We start from the raw sequence: 14,574 nt of genomic DNA, 5'->3' as shown, positions 1-14,574 counted from the left end.
AATGTTGGCACTCCACAGGGATGCGTCCTCAGCCCCATCCTCTACACCCTGTTCACCCACGACTGTGTCGCCTCCCACAAGGAAAACACCATCCTAAAGTTTGCAGACGACACCGCAGTGATAGGATGCATCACTGGCGGGGACGAAGCGGCTTACAGGAGGGAGGTGGCCAGTCTGGTAACATGGTGCGAGGACAACAACCTCACCCTCAATACGTACAAGACGAAGGAGATGATAGTGGACATGAGGAAGAAGAGGGGACCTCATCGGCCACTGTACATCCGGGAACTTGAAGTAGAGAGGGTGAGCAGTTTCAAATACCTGGGCGTCCACATCAGCGAGGACCTCACCTGGACACTTAACACCACTCAGCTGGTTAAGAAGGCCCAACAGCGGCTGTACTTTCTGAGGAGGCTGAGGAAGTTTGGCATGTCGCCCAAGATCCTCAGCAACTTCTACAGCTGCATTGTTGAGAGCATCCTAACTAGCTGTATCACTGTGTGGTACGGCAGCACTACTGCTATGGACCGCAGACGCCTGCAGAGAGTGGTGAAGACTGCTGAGAAAATCACCAGGACTCCACTGCCCTCTCTGCAGAGCATCTACCACCGCAGAGTCCACAGGAGAGCCGCCTCCATCCTCAAGGACCCCACCCACCCCCAGCACGGACTGTTCACACTTCTACCCTCAGGCCGGAGGTACAGAAGTGTTAAATGCAGGACCACCAGACTGAAGAACTCCTTCTTTCCCACTGCCATCAGGCTCCTAAACAACCCATAGGAGATTAATATAACCTTACTACCTCAAATAACTGAATTTTCCAGTTTGCATAATTGCACTGCTACATTTACACTGTTTTATTATTATTATTGCTGCTATTTTATTTTATAAATTAATTTTGCTGTCTTGTACATTTGTTTAGTATATATTGTACATTCTTTAGTATTGTATATTTTACATTGGTTGGCATTCTGCGGACAGCAAAGCAAGAATTTCGTTGTACAGGGAAACATGTTTTCTACTGTGCATATGATAATAAAACACTTTGAATCTTGAATCTTTGAATCTTTGAACTCCAAGCGCTATGTTTGGCGAAAACCAAACACAGCACACCACCCAAAACACACCATACCTACTGTGAAGCATGGTGGTGGCAACATTATGTTGTGGGGATGTTTCTCTTCAGCGGGGACTGGGCAATTGGTCAGGATTGAAGGGAAAATGGATGCTGCCAAGTACACCCAAATTCTTGAGGACAACCTGCGTCCCTCTGCTAGACAGCTGAAGATGGGCAGGTCATTCACCTTCCAACATGACAACGATCCTAAACATACCGCCAAACGAACAACGCAGTGGCTTAAGGATAGAAAGGTGAATGTCCTTGAGTGGCCAAGTCAGAGCCCTGACTTAAATCCGATAGAAAATCTGTGGATGGACTTGAAGACAGCAGTCCATCGCCGCTCACCACGGAATTTGACTGAACTCGAACAATTCTGCAAGGAAGAATGGGCAAATATTCTCCAATGTAGGTGTGCAAAGCCAGTACATATCCAAACAGATTGATGGCTGTAATTGCAGCAAAAGGTGGCTCTACAAAGTATTAAATCAGGGGACTGATGACTTTTCCAACCCTGTTATTCTTGTTTTTCATTTTTTATAAATGTTCAGAACTGTCGCCTTTTTTTTCATTAGTTTGATGTTGTATGGCTAAATTTGTACATAAATCTGGAAAAAGGTTTTATTTTAATGGGTTTTGATTTCAGGCTGTACGACAAATATAGTAACTATTTCAAAGATGACTTTCTATAGGCACTGTATCACCTTAATGCACATAAGTTTATGGTCCCCTTAAGAGTTCTGCACAGTGTATCACCTTAATGCACACCAGCTAGCCTAGAATGTGGTCATTCACAGGTCACATACACAGGTCACAGGTCACGCTACATGGTGACTATAGCAGGGTCCAAGAGGACCTAAAGCTCCCGGCCTTACTGTAGGGTGATCATAAGAGAATATATTTGACACATAAGGCACACATTGGTACATTGATACAGCTTATATTCAAGTTTCCATCAGTTTCCATGGAGGAAAGTGAGCATGTCAACATGCTCGGGACTTAGGCTTGCTCGACGCTTGGAGGCAATGATCCTTGCTGCAGAGAACAAGCGCTACGATGGAGAACTTGACCAGCTTGGAAAGTGTTGGATAGTGAGCTCCGTTTGTTTTCCACCATGACAGGGGGTTCGCTTTCTTGGGGAGGGGCGGTCCCCCAAAATACATCAGCACCTCATTCCTAACAACTTGCTGGTACTGCTGCTCTTCTTCTCCATCGTCACTGGTGCTGGAGTCTGAGCCAAGTAAGCTGTTGAGAAGAGACATGGGACTTTTCTCTGGAGCTGGTGATTCATTTTGAGGTGTTGTTCTGGCTGCAGCATCTGTTCTGCTCCTGGTCCTGCAGTTTCTCTCTTCTTTTGGCTTCAAGTGCAAGGGTTTGCACTGTAATCTGGACTTGAATGTTTGTTTGCTCATCAGATAAGAACTTGAGTTTGCAGCAGCTTGGAACGCCTGGACTGGGGCAGTTTCAAAAGTTGCACTCTGCATTGCCTTCTGAAGTCCATTCACCAGCGCAGGAAGTGCAGAGATGGTAGCATTGTTCTCGACTCATGAAGACTGGAGCACATTTATATAGCTTCAGTACTTTGCTCAATTCTTCAATGATGCTCCACTGCTCAGGCTTGAGGTCAAGATAGTGTTGCCCCTCTGAGTCATAGTTGGATCTGAGATCACAGCAATCTGGCTATCAAGTATTAAGTACTGTTCCAGCGAGTACTTACATCCTGCACCAACATGTGCTGAGGTGCCTATTTGCTGTTGTTTGGCCTTTAGCTTAGTGCATGACAGCTCACTTTTCTTAAAGTGCTCCACAAGGGTCCTCACAGCCCGCACACACCTGCTGATGGCCTGGTTCTTTAGTGCATTGTTGATCACAAGCTGCAAGGTGTGGCCTGCACAGTGCACTGAGGCCCATCCATGTCTCTCCTCCAGGATCTTCACTGCTGCAACAGCATTTGCTCTGTTGTCATGGACAACAGCCTTAATCTTCTCTGGAGGAATATCAAACTTGGCAATAACCTCCTCAAGCCAGTCTGCAATATTCTTGGCTGTGTGTCTGTCTTCAAGGGGCATTGTGTTAAGGCTGTGGGATTTCATCTCCCAATCTTCTCCTAGAAATTGACAGGTCACTCCGAGATAAGCCTCAGTGGCAATAGCTTGTCTTTTGTTTCTTCATGCTTTTTCTCAATCATTTTCATGAGGTGTGTTCTGGATGGAAGGATGTACCCAGCATTGAAGGTGGCGATCATCTTTTGAAAGCCCTCATCCTCTACCACTGAAAGTGGGCACATGTCTGTGATGATCATGTTCAGAACACTCAGTTAGAATTGTTGTTTGCTCAGGTGAACATGGCCCAGATCTCTGCATGAGCTTGTCCATGAGGCTCTGTGGTTTACTGAAAAAGATGCCAAAAGAAGAATTAGAATAGTATACATCATTATAAAGACCTAACTTTATTTACTATGTTGTGTAAAAATACAGAATTTTAACTGGATCATCATTACAATTTACACATGGGAATTAATCAATCGATTAACATTGCATTTGGTTGGGGTCAATTCCCTTTCTATTCAGTCATATAAACATAAAACTCGACACGCAAACATAAACTTTATCTAGTAGCAGCTAGACTGTTCACCAGCCCCACGAGCTACATCCCTGACGGAGACTGCACATGGCCGCACGCACGCACACTTGCAAGGTCTATAAATGCACAAATTCTAATGTTGAGACTTGAAAATAAGGTTGATAGCGTATGAATGTATGACAACATTGATCAATGACTGCGGAAAAGAGATGAATGAAACTGGTAGTAAAATAACGTTAGTTGGCTAACCTAAACAGAAGCCATAGCTCACCTCACCATGTCCGAGTCGGATGCCTGCGTGAATCCCGGATGCTTCCACTTCAAATGCTGGAGCACTGATGTGGTGCAATTATGGTAAGCCAGTTCTAATTTGCAGTGATGGCAGACAACAACATTTTCTTTCGCTTTAAGCTTGAAATGCTCCCATACTTTTGACAACTTTTGTCTTTTTTTTTTCCGGGACCCCCGTCAATGTTTTTATTTTTTTTCTAATCAAGGACTTTTTGTAATCTAGTTATTCGAGGAATCGTTTCAGCCTTAAATTAAGCAGAGGTAAATAAGTACTTGTTAGTACTACGACTAACAAGTCCAGAAGACAAAACCGCACAATAATAATGGTGTTCCAGCCCCTTCAGGGCTTGGTACCCTTATAATCATAACAACTTTCTATATTTGGCACTTGTATTTGTAAGACAGTTGTTACAAAGCGGTTCACACAAAAATGAGAAAAGAAAAGGAAAACATGCACATAGCTGATGGACAGAATACAGATTGAGTTGTAAAAAGACTCCAGGTTCAGGAACAACACTGACCACTTTGTTGTGGGATTTAGAGATGGCAACTTCCATCTCTTCCATGGCAGTGCAGTCACTGGGGGAGCCAAAATTGTCCATGGGCTCCTCTTCCTCCTCTGTCTTCAGGCCATTGGCTACGGCTTGGATAGCTCTCGTCCATTCCTCCCTGGAAGAGGAATGAGGGATAGTTTTCATTAAGATAATTTGAAGCTTCAGGACAGAATTGACCGTTTGGCTGGCAATTCCAACGTGCTAATTTATAAGGACACAGACATGAATCTGCTTGTTTCATTGGGACATTTCTGGTTGTGCCTTTCAGTGACATGGCAGTGCTGTTACAATGACTATGATGTGTGTGTGTGTGTGTGCGCGCCCGCGCGTGTGTGTGTAGGGTGGGGTTAGGGAGTGATGACTAATGAAAGTTGGCATGGAAAACACAAGTTTGAAACCGTTTTTAAGAGAGTGTGTACAGTCCTCCTCGACAACAACTCAACCACTATGGTTAAATCTTTTTACTTATTTAGCACACAAAGTGCAGGTTGGCGATGCCAAAAAAACAACTAAATCTAAATTATACATTTGTCCAAAAATGAGTGCAGTTGAGGTGAGAAACAGATAAATCCTAAGAGTCGTCAATGCCGAGTGTGCTCTCTCTACACCTTCTCAAAACCCATTGGAGAAGGTCAGAGGTTCCTCTCCTCAAACCTTCTCCTCCAATGCCTTTGAAAGGGAGTCAAGCAGATAGAATGCGAGGAAATGAGGGGAATTGCTGCCGGCCTTGCCATTCTCACCTCTCTTCGTTACTGTCCACGTGGAAGGTGCGCTCGATAACTGTGGTCCATTGTAGGCAACGGATGACGAAGGTGTTAGGCCTGGGCCGTTCTGTCTTCATCAGCTGACACTCTACACACACCGGGCAAGCAGAAGATGATGATTAGAGTGGTACTGAAGAATATCAACTTCACACTGACTCCCTGTTCTCTACCCGTCTCCCTCAATTGTGCAAAGTCCCCAACATAGATTTAAAAGCATAGGATTGATGTAAGCATGGGCTCTTACACCAATCCCATGCTATAAAAGTGCACACTTCAGGAAAAGCAGACGGCAGCCATTGTGGGAGCAGCATCAGGAAACTCACTTTACCCACCAAACTATCACCTCTAGGAGTTTTCCTCAATAAACAACAGACCTGCTACAGAGAAGTTGTTGAGGGGTGGGAGGCTGTGGTCGGACATCTCTAGTTTCTCCTTGTAGCCAATGAAGGAGCCATCACTCTTCAGGATGAAGTACCTGGGCCTCCAAGTCTTAATGTACTCTCCTGCAGAGAGGGAGAGAGACAAACACGTGATCTGACACAGGGTTTATGTTTGACGATTCTGAGTAAACTGGACTCAGACAGAAACGGAATGTGTGGCCATGTCCAGAAACAACCTCTTGCCCCTGCCCTCTAAACACTTGTGCAGGTATGAAAAGATTGGATAGATAAAAGCAAGATGGCCACAATTCCATCTAATCTATCAAATGCCAAGGTGGTGGACTACTACTACAAGGGTTTTTCCTGACTCAAAAAGGGGGCTTGGGTGTGGGGTGAGTCGCGGTGCATGCCCCCCCGGGAAGATTTTTTTTTAGGAGACAGCTGTTAAATGGTCAATTCTGGTGGCTTGAAATGAATGCTGGACCTGCATTAAGAACAATTTCATTGACATGAAATTGTTGGGAAACTGCATCGTCCGTAGATCTGTTTGGTCTATATGCGAACTGCAGCGGGTCCAGGGTCGGAGGGAGGGAGGAGCAGATGTATTCCTTAATCAGCCTCTCAAAGCACTTCATGACCACTGAGGTTAGAGCCACGGGTCTATAGTCATTTAAGCAGTCTGGGGAGGTGATCTTGGGCACAGGGACGATGGAGGATCTTTTAAAACAGGTGGGAACTACTGAATTTGCCAGTGATAAGTTGAATATGGTAGTGAACACAGGAGCTAGCCGGTTAGCACAGGTCTTAAGTACTCTCCCCGGAATGCCATCCGGGCCAGCAGCTTTCCTAGTGTTCACCTTCAACAGAGCCCTCCTCACGTCGTGTTCCGTCACGGAGAGTGCTTGCTCTGCCCCAGCGTGTGAACTCCTATCAGCCGCGCTAACCAGCACTCTGATGTTGTTATTGTTAGCCGGCGCGCTAGCGGTGGTGTTGCCAGCCTCAAACCGTGCATAAAAAGAGTTCAGGTCTTCGGCTAGGGAGGCATCTGCACTTCCGGTTGAGGGGGGTGTGTGGCGGTAATCCGTAATAGATCGTAGTCCTCGCCATAGGCCCCTGGTGTCGTTGTTCTCCATCTGCGCCTGCATTCTGTCTGCATATCTCCTCTTGGCGGCTTTCACCGCCCTCTGCAGTTTGTAGGACTCCGCTTTATACTCCTCCATGCTGCCGGATGCCAGCCCGGAGTTGTAAGCGGCGGTGCGAGCCCTCAGAGCGGCACGGATGGAACTGTCGACCCAGGGTTTCTGGTTGGGGTAGATCTTTACCGTTGTAGTTGGTACGATGTTATCGGCTAATGTAGAGATGAAGTCCAAGACAGTTTCTGTAAACTCGCTGACATCGCTGGAACTTGATTGAAACACATCCCAGTCGACGTCACTCGTGCGTCTTGTAACGCGGCCTCTGATTGGTCGGACCACCGCTTTACCTCCCTCTTCACAACCGCTACCTGTTGGATCCTCTGTTTGTAAACAGGCATCAACAGAATGGCGCAGTGGTCTGATTTCCCAAAGGGAGGGTGGGAAACAGCTTTGTACCCATTCTCAAACTGAGTATAACAATGGTCCAAAGTTCTATCTCCCCTGGTGGCACACTTGATGTGTTGACGGAAGTTAGGCATAAGTTTTTTAAGGTTAGCCCGATTGAAATCACCTGTTACTATCATCGCCGCCTCAGGGTGGTTGCTCTGATGCCGGCACAGCGTATCATGTAGGGTCGATAGCGCTGCCTCGGTGTTGGCCTGTGGTGGAATGTAGACGGCTGTGATGATGATTGAGCTGAACTCCCGGGGAAGGTAGAATGGGCGGCATGAGATGGTCAGATGCTCCAGGTCTAACTAACTAGTAACTACTACAAATACCAGAGGCCAAGGTGGAGTAACTACTACAACTACTACTGCTATCAGAGGCCAAGGTGGAGTTACTGCTACTACAAATATCAGAGGCCAAGGTGGATGTAACAAGGTACGTTAGTACACAGAGGCAGACGCAGTATAGGGATCAGGGATTGCTCCCGTTTATTCATAAAGTCTTTCGTAAAACTCTTAGTTGGCTTTCCAGCCTCGTCAAAAGGTTCGTTCGTTCGTTCTCTCTCTCTCTCTCTCTCTCTCTCTCTCTCTCCTCTCGCCGTTCCCAGCTCACCTACTGAAATGGCAGAAGCACACACATCTTAAGCACTCGCCAAAGAGACTTTATTTGCAACAGGTGTGCAACGAAGCCTCGCCGACACAACCCCGGCCACGGTCCTGTAGCTCCCTCTACAGGCCGAACGCTGCATGTCCCCCCACATACCCCCACCGCCCGACACAGGCCGGGGACCCGACGGCCGACGACCTACTCCCTCCCCCCTGCACGGGAGAGGAAGTCTGCCACGACCATCTGCGCCCCCGGTCTGTGCACGACCGAAAAGTTGAAGGGCTGCAACGCGAGATACCACCGGGTGATCCTCGCGTTCACATCCTTCATGCGGTGGAGCCACTGGAGGGGGGCATGGTCGGAGTAGAGGGTGAAAGCGCGACCCAGCAGGTAGTAGCGGAGGGCGCCGACCGCCCACTTGATGGCCAGGCACTCCTTCTCCACGGTGCTGTACCGGCCCTCCCTCTCCGACAGCTTGCGGCTCAGGTACAGCACCGGTCGGTCGGCCCCCTCCACGCGCTGGGTCAGCACTGCTCCCAGCCCTCTATCCGACGCGTCCGTCTGTAGGGAGAAAGGGAGGTTAAAATCAGGCGCATACAGGACCGTTTCTCCACAAAGAGCTCCCTTAAGGGCCTCGAACGACCCCTGGCACTGGCCCGACAATTGGACCGGATCCGGGGCACCCTTCCGGGTGAGGTCCGTCAAGGGACTGGCCAGCTCTGAAAACCCTGGCACGAACTGCCGGTAATAGCCAGCCAGCCCCAGGAAGGCCCTCACCTCCTTCTTCGTCTTGGGTCGAGGAGAGGCGGCGAAGGCCGCAGTCTTTTCAATCTGCGGTCGCACCTCCCCCCGACCCAAGTGGTACCCCAGATACCGGATCTCCCTCCGCCCAATCACGCACTTTTTCGGGTTGGCCGTCAGCCCCGCCTGCCTCAGGGACCGCAGAACAGCAGCCACACTCCGCACATGCTGCGGCCAGGTGTCACTGTGAATGACAATGTCATCTACGTAGGCCGCAGCATAGGCAGAGTGCGGCCGCAGAATACGGTCCATGAGGCGCTGAAAAGTGGCTGGGGCTCCGAACAACCCGAAAGGGAGCACGGTGAACTGGAACAGCCCGAGCGGAGTGGAGAATGCCGTTTTCTCCCGGGACACCGGCGAGAGTGGAATCTGCCAGTATCCCTTCGTGCAATCCAATGTCGTGAAGTACCTGGCCGTACCAAGCCGGTCCAAGAGCTCGTCAACCCGGGGCATCGGATACGCATCGAACTTGGAGACCGCATTAACCCGTCTATAATCCACACAGAACCGTATAGCCCCATCTGGCTTGTTGACAAGCACGATGGGGCTACACCAATCACTGCGGGACTCCTCGACCACACCCAGCTCCAGCATGGCTTCCAACTCCCTGCACACAATGTCTCGTTTGTGCACCGGCAACCTATAGGGACGCGTGCGCACCGTTAAACCCGGCTGCGTTTCTATATGGTGGTCGATGAGCGTAGTCCGACCGGGCAGGGGAGAGAACACGTCGGCGAACTTAGCCTGCAAATCTGCAATGTCCGTGGCCTGGCTAGCAGAGAGATGGTTTTCAATATCGACCGGAGTGCTAACTTTCGATTTTGGGACTTCCGGACCGAACTCCTCTCTCTCTGGAATTACTGTAGCCAGAGCAACAGTGACCACGTCGTTCCATTTTTTGAGGAGATTGACGTGATACACCTGCAAGCTATCCCCCCGGTCCGAGCGTACAACCTCATAATCCACGTCCCCCATGCGACGTGTGACCACAAACGGCCCTTGCCACTTCACGAGTAATTTCGTGCTGGAGGTGGGTAACAGTACGAGCACCTTGTCTCCCGGTGTAAACTCTCGTAGGGTAGTTCCCCTATCGTACAGGCGTTTCTGACGCTCCTGGGCTTGCAGCAAATGCTCGCGTGAAAGCATAGGGCGTGGAGCTTTGTGCGCAAGTCCAGGACGTATTGGATCTCACTTTTACTGTCGCTAGACCCTTCCTCCCAATTTTCTTTAAGAAGGTCTAGGACACCCCGGGGCTTACGCCCGTAGAGTAATTCAAACGGGGAAAACCCGGTGGAAGCTTGGGGGACTTCCCGCACCGCAAACAACAGGGGATCTAGCCATTTATGCCAATTCCGACTAACTTCCGGATCATTGACTTCAAGGTCCGATTGAACCGCTCACAAAGGCCATCAGTGGCCGGGTGGTAAACACTGGTTCGAATCGCCTTGATGTTCAACAAGCCATACAGTTCCTTGAGGGTGCGTGACATAAAATTAGTGCCCTGATCGGTGAGAATCTCTTTCGGGATTCCCACGCGGGAGATTACTTGAAACAATGCCTGCGCTACACTCCTGGCAGAGATATTGCGCAGTGGTATTGCTTCGGGGTATCGGGTGGCGTAATCTATCAAGACCAACACAAATCGATAACCCTGTGTACTCCGGTCAAATGGCCCGATAATATCCATCGCAATGCCGTCGAATGGGTTCTCGACCAATGGTAAGGGCCGCAAGGGGGCCCGTGGAATGGCCGGGGAATTTACCAACTGACATTCACGACAGGAAGCGCACCACCTACGCACCTCTGCCCGAATCCCCGGCCAATAAAATCGAGCCATTATACGGTTCAGTGTTTTATCATACCCTAAATGGCCCGCCATGGGGTTGAAATGAGCCGCCTGGAAGACCATTTCGCGGCGGCTGCGGGGAACCAACAACTGGGTTACTTCCTCCTGACTATGTGAGTCACGACTTACTCTATATAACCTGTCACTGATAATCGCAAAATAGGGGTGGGCGCGCACTGTGTCTGGCCGTATCAAAGTACCATCAATTGCTATCACTTGGTCAAAGGCTGATCTTAGGGTCTCGTCACGAGACTGCTCGAGGGGGAAGTCGCCTAGCAGCGGATAGTTCGGCGGGGAAATCTCGGGGTGAGGCACCCCCGCCGGCTCCGGCTCCCCGGCAGTGTCGCGAGGCACCGCCTCAGCACAGAGCACATTACACGCCTCACACCTCCCTAGCTGTCGTGCACGCATCCCGGTAGCCCTCTTTACCGCTTGAGGAAACCCCTCCCAATCTACACCTAGAATCAGGGGATGCGTGAGGCGTGGGCTAACTGCCGCCTGTACACTATGTTTTTTTCCCTCAAAATGAATTTCGATAGCGACCACCGGATATTCGTGAATGTCCCCATGCACACACCTCACCCGCACCCTCGATGCCTTCAACAATGCCCCCGGCCGAACCAGGCGCTCCTGGATCATGGACTGCATGCAGCCCGAATCCAAGAACGCCTGGTGCGTATCATGCTGTATCCTTACCGGAACACGATACGCCGCTCCTGGTCCGGGGGGAGGGCCCGGTATGTCGCCGATGCGGACGACCTGTCCCACCTCCATCGCCTGGCACTCGGCCTGCACATGGCCCGGCCGTCCGCACCGCCAACACACCCCCCCTGTCGCTCGGGGTGCTATCTGTGGGGCCGGGGTCGGCTCTGGATGGGTGCGCCCCTGCCATCTCGACCTTGGGGCGGGCGCCGGCCTTTCTCCTTCCGGTCCCTCGGCTCCTCTTGGTCGTTGCGGCCCCCGCGGTGGGAGGGAGAGATGGTCCTCCGCCAACCCCACGGCGGTCTTGAGGTCCTGGGGGCGGTGGTACTGGACCCAGGCGGCGGTTCGGGCCGGGAGCCCCGCGAGGAACTGTTCCATGACTACCCGGTACCCGACCTCCTCCGCCGAGTTGTTCTCTGGGTCCAGCCACCGCCACGCGCTGTCCTGCAGCCGCTGGGCGTAGGCGAAGGGCCGGCTCCCCTCCTCCATTGCCAGGGCCCGAAACCGGCGCCGGTGTTCCTCCGGTGTAAGGCCCAGGCGGTCCCGAATTGCCCGGGCCAGGGACGTGTAATCCCGTTGGGCGGCCGCTGGCAAACTGTGGGCCGCGAGCTGCGCCTCCCCTGACAGGAGGAGCAGCAGATGGTAGGCCCACTCTCGGTCCGGCCACCCCGAGATCCTTGCCGTCCCCTCGAACACCGCGAGGAACGCCTCCGGGTCGTCCAGGTCCCCCATCTTCTGTAGCTGGACCTTGTGCCGACCCGGTCCCCGGCGCCGGCCTGATGACCCTGGTGAGGTCCTGAAGGAGGGCACGGTCCGCAGCCCTCGCCGCTGTCAGCTCTCTCAGCGCAGCCTGCTGGGTCTGTTGTAAGATGGTCTGTTGCTCGAGGATCAATGAAATCCTTGAGACTGCTGCTGCTAATGTCTCCATTCCGTGTCCCAAGTTGGGCGCCAATGTAACAAGGTCCGTTAGTACACAGAGGCAGACGCAGTATAGGGATCAGGGATTGCTCCCGTTTATTCATAAAGTCTTTCGTAAAACTCTTACTTGGCTTTCCAGCCTCTTCAAAAGGTTCGTTCGTTCGTTCGTTCGTTCGTTCGTTCGTTCGTTCTCTCTCTCTCTCTCTCTCTCTCTCGCCGTTCCCAGCTCACCTACTGAAATGGCAGAAGCACACACATCTTAAGCACTCGCCAACGAGACTTTATTTGCAACAGGTGTGCAACGAAGCCTCGCCGACACAACCCCGGCCACGGTCCTGTAGCTCCCTCTACAGGCCGAACGCTGCATGTCCCCCCACAGTGGAATAACTACTACAACAAATATCAGAGGCCAAGGTAGAGAAACTACAACTACTACTATAAGAAGCCAAGGTGGAGTGAGTAACTACTACTACTACTACTATCATCATCATCAGAGGCCAAGGTTAAGTAGCTACTACTACTACTTCTTTCTGCACAGGGCCTGACAGTGAACAGTGGAGCTCACCTCTCTTGTGGAGCCATCCCTCTCTCACTACGCTGACTTCGTTCATGCTGGGGCGGAGGGTTGATGGGGTTCAGGGTGGGGTTAAAGGGGGAAGGGGAGCTATGGTTCTGCTGGTGGAGGGTGTCAGATGAGCGTCTCAGATGGAAATCTCTTACAATACCTGGGGACAGACGAGAAACACGATGTAGGAGCCAATTTCTATATTTTTCTTTTGGGACATAAAGTGCTTATTTTCTATGTTGTGATATGTGTGACGGTGATTTCTGTTTAGTGGCTCCCCCTGCAGGTGGAGAGGTCCGTTATTATATAGGAAGTGCCAAGGCTACCAGTCGGGGTTTTTGGCTAGGAAAGCACACAGTCTTTAGACCTTGATCTTGACCTTGACAGCCTGTTTGTTTGTTCGCAAATGGTAGCATATTTTAGCTTACCAGATTGCTTTATAATTTTGATAGCCTGCATTTTGAATATCATTTTTGTGAAAAATGGAACAATAAACCGAAGATCATTTTATTTCAACGTAACTCTCGTCTCCGTTTGTTCAAGCGTCTACTACAGCCTACCTAGCCAGACCCTGAGTGATACAATAGGAAATGTTTTAGTCACTACATTAGTCTAAAGACTTGCTTGTGGATCCGTGGATTACTGGGTTTTCCAAGGAAACGTGGAGTTTGGAGGAACAGCGTGGCACCAAACAAAGGACCAGGAGGAATCAACGTACACGGCTAATGCTAAGCGCGGAGCGGTATGTCAAATTGCAAGATTGGATGAGATTTCGTTCAAGATGGATGTAATATGGATTAAGGATCACTAAAGGAGTGGATTTGTGACAAAGCCAGGAATTATCAATTGTTTGGTGTGCCACGCTTGTTTGAATTTGGACCGCATTATTGTAATACGGAGCGCCTGGTGCTAGGACTGGGCTGTTCGGAGAAATTAACGAACGCGAACTTGGCATGATACAACAATCCCGTTTTGATAAGAAGTAAAGTCAGCTTGTGTCAACATGACTGATGGCGAGGCAAAAGTCCACTCGAAGGACATCGCAAATGTTTTGGAGGAAAAGGAAATGCGTTCATCCAGAAAAGCCAAGCTTGGGCAGTTAACGCGCAGAAAGAACATAGTCCTTGAATTGATATTCAAATATTGATGAGGTGAAGGAGAATATGTTCAGATATGATGCCTTGGTGGAGAATTTAAAGATGCACATTCCACCTATCAAAAGCTGTTGAATGATGACGACAGAGATAATGACACTGACAATTGGTTTAAGCCCAATATAGCCTCTGTTGATGAATTTAACGCTCATGTGAATAACTGGCTGTCAAATCCACCCGAAATGACTGATGATGATGATGATGGAGATGTCACTAATGGTAAGGATGCTAAAGCTGTTGTTGATGTTGCTCCCCATGAAAGTGCATCTCAAGTCAGTTCCAAAGTCTCTTCTACAGCATCTTCATGCACCCAGGCTGAAGCGGAGAAGGCTGCCTTGGAAGCAAAATTGAGTGCGCTCATAGAAAAACATGTCTTGGAGGATGAGGAGGAAATGCTCAATAGGCAAAAGGAACAAATCAGGAAAAGAAAGGAAGCATTGGAACTGAGAGCTGAGTTGGAAGCTGCTTCAGCTAAAATCTCTGTTTTCAGCAAACGCATGGAGACTCAGACGAGAACATCAGGAGATGATGGGATGACTGAATATTTTGAGGAGTCAGGAACACAAGCTTCTGGAATGGAAACCGGAACAAGTTCAAAACAAACTGAACCAGTGCAAAGGAGCACTGTGGACACATCAGTTGTGCCCCCAAAAGGACCTCATTTCAGCCATCAAAGCCTTCTAACATCACCTGCCTCACCCACTTTCCTG

General features: G+C 50.0%; 1 long non-coding RNA gene across 1 annotated transcript; it reads right to left on the bottom strand.

Moving 5' to 3' along the window:
• Positions 1–4,601: 4,601 nt before the first annotated feature.
• LOC310823775 lies at positions 4,602–12,754 on the bottom strand. The gene is made up of 4 exons (XR_014554961.1): positions 12,711–12,754; positions 5,684–5,812; positions 5,286–5,397; positions 4,602–4,660 (listed from the first exon to the last, which is right to left on the bottom strand). It is a non-coding gene; the product is annotated as an uncharacterized lncRNA (long non-coding RNA).
• Positions 12,755–14,574: the final 1,820 nt, after the last annotated feature.

This window comes from Argentina silus (genome assembly GCF_951799395.1).
Source record: "Argentina silus genome assembly, chromosome: Y".
Lineage (NCBI taxonomy): Eukaryota > Metazoa > Chordata > Actinopteri > Argentiniformes > Argentinidae > Argentina > Argentina silus.
The sequence above is the reverse complement of the archived record's forward strand: the minus strand, read 5'-3'. Positions and strand labels throughout refer to the sequence as shown.